The following is a 1,837-nucleotide window of genomic DNA, read 5'->3' as shown; positions in this document are numbered from 1 at the left end:
ACAGAAGTCAACCAGGGCACAAACAGGATTGCCAACCATATCAGCAGGAAAATCCCTTAATGCTCTCTGAAAACCAGTCAGATCCATCAGGCTGCAGGGCAGATCACCATTTGCATCCATAACCATAAATATTGTTTTGGAGAGGAGAGAAATACCTTCCTCTTTAACCTCTGCTTGAGTATAGAAGCCTGGTCCTATCAATTAGACTGCAAGATGGGGGAATGGTAGAGGAAGAGAATGAAATCTATATCAGTACCCGGTCATCCCCTAGAGGCTTTGTAATGTGGCAGGCTATATATCTAAATAAATCGGTTGCCCATAAAGATGAAGAACACATAAAAATAACCTTGTGGCAGAAAAAATAAAGAGTGTTTTGAACTAAAATACACATTTCCACTTGTTCACATTTATTTCCTTCCACTGAGCTCCTGTTATTCCAGATTCCGACAACAGACATCTGGGGTTTCAAGCTAGGAAACCAGACATAGTGGGACCCAGATACTTTGGACTCTGAAAAATAGACTGACTGACTCAAGAAAGGTGTGGTTGGTGTGCTCTCTACTATAGTTCAGTGCCTCCTCTGCAAATTGCCAGTGGACAGTGTCACAAGTACAACCCCACTGGAAACCAGATAACAACTTGGTCTAGATAGATTCAGTTTATTTGCTTGACCCAATGACTACTTCCCAGATCAACTACGAGCCTGGTTGGTAACTGGTTGTGTCCAAGGTGCAAGTGCTGATGTTTTTCCAGTTCAGATTTTTACCATGGATATGAAATAACTGGTTACTTGATATATTCCTCCCAATTTTCTCTGGCCTCTAAACCCAAAAGTCTTTGCTCATCTTTCCTACAGAACATGCCTATAGTACATGCAAATTAGCTGTCAACTGAGCTCATAAAGAACAACCTCTTAAAAGTGTCAGTTACTTGCCTGAACACAAGATGTCCACATGTTCTTTAAAGTCAATGGGGAGACAAGAGCATTTGCTTTGACAGAATCAGGTTGACATCTACTTTCATGTTCTCCTCCAAGTGTCTAAAGAGCATCATGCTCTTTTAAAATATGTCAAATTAAGCAGAAAAACTCAAGGCATTTGCTTATGCTGAATAGCTATGTTGATTTGGACAGTTCAAGAAAAGTAACAAATGAAGCGGGTGATAGAATATCGATGCACAAAGTATCTGCTATTATCTCTAGAGCTGAAAGACAATCAAGCTCCCTAGAACAGGTAATCAACACTTCTTACCTGGTGAATGAAAAGATACTTTGATGTGGTTGCAGTGTGGTTCTGACACCTTTGTATTGGTGTTTGTTTTACTTAATGTACAAATGTATGTTGCAAGCTGCCCCAAACTTCAAAGGGGAGGGGAGTCCCCTTTGGGAAATAAATTGGGAAATAAATAAACAAACAAATGACACATCCCATGTGTGGTAAAGAGTTTTCTCATCCAAGTGATAAGAATAGGGCACGTCAAAAAGGACTTTCATCAGCATCAAACACTGCCATTTATAGTAACAGGGCTTGAATATATTAATAAGGTATCTAACAGTTTCATGGCCTTAAACAACAGAAATGAGGTGTTCTGAAGCATCAGACAAAAGTCTTTATGACTATGGAATAGACAGACTAATTTAACATATTGTTCCCAATTGTAATTGCCAACAAGGGAAGATCCTAATGGGGAGGTTGTTTTTAGTTTTAGTTTTGATTTTTGTTCAAATCTGGCATAAAGTCGTGATATTCACAATAATTCCAGAGTCCAAAATTAAGACGAACTCTGTTTTTTGCCCGTTTTGTGGATATAACCACTTTCTCAGTATAAAAGTTCCAAC

This window comes from Sphaerodactylus townsendi, linkage group LG05 (genome assembly GCF_021028975.2).
Source record: "Sphaerodactylus townsendi isolate TG3544 linkage group LG05, MPM_Stown_v2.3, whole genome shotgun sequence".
NCBI classification, from domain to species: domain Eukaryota; kingdom Metazoa; phylum Chordata; class Lepidosauria; order Squamata; family Sphaerodactylidae; genus Sphaerodactylus; species Sphaerodactylus townsendi.
Note: the sequence above shows the minus strand (reverse complement) of the source record.